This window comes from Eurypyga helias, unplaced genomic scaffold, assembly GCF_000690775.1.
Source record: "Eurypyga helias isolate BGI_N326 unplaced genomic scaffold, ASM69077v1 scaffold4149, whole genome shotgun sequence".
Lineage (NCBI taxonomy): Eukaryota > Metazoa > Chordata > Aves > Eurypygiformes > Eurypygidae > Eurypyga > Eurypyga helias.
This window is the reverse complement of record NW_010271214.1, coordinates 1,954-2,549: the sequence shown is the minus strand read 5'-3', so window position 1 is coordinate 2,549 and position 596 is coordinate 1,954. Positions and strand designations below refer to the sequence as shown.

The 596-nt window shown below is 48.8% G+C and overlaps 1 non-coding gene across 1 annotated transcript; it reads left to right on the top strand.

The window, feature by feature from the left end:
- Window positions 1-299: 299 nt before the first annotated feature.
- TRNAR-ACG lies at window positions 300-372 on the top strand. The gene has a single exon. It is a non-coding gene; the product is annotated as a tRNA-Arg (tRNA).
- Window positions 373-596: the final 224 nt, after the last annotated feature.

The following is a 596-nucleotide window of genomic DNA, read 5'->3' as shown; positions in this document are numbered from 1 at the left end:
TCAAGGAAAATCTCAGATGATAGCAAAAAAAATTCGCACATCAGAAGTCACACATAAGAACAGCATCCCAGAGAGGGGTTGGAGTTTCCATCCTTAGAGACATCCAAAGCTTAACGAGCTAAATTACCTAGTGTGAAACACTCCTGTGCTCTGAGCAGGGGATTAGATCACTTGGCTTCCAGGGATCTCATAAAACCTGATTTTTTTCTATACTTGTACTAAATCTTCTTGCATCCCCCCCTGCTCCCCTCACAAAGCCTATCCAGTGACGGGAAGCCCCCAGAACCCCCACAGAGCCAGGGCCAGTGGCGCAATGGACAACGCGCCTGACTACGGATCAGGAGATTGCAGGTTCGACTCCTGCCTGGCTCGACATTTTCCTGCCCACAGCCTGGCCATAATAAGGTTTCAGGGGACCTCTTACTCCATGATGTACTGCTTTTGACCTCGGCCCATTGATCCAGGCCTGTCCAGATCCCTCTGAAGTGCCATCCTGCCCTCAAGCAGATCAACACTCTCATCCAACTTGTTGTCATCTGCAAACTTCCTGAGGGTGCACTTGATCCCCTTATCTAGAGTATTGATAACGACAATTA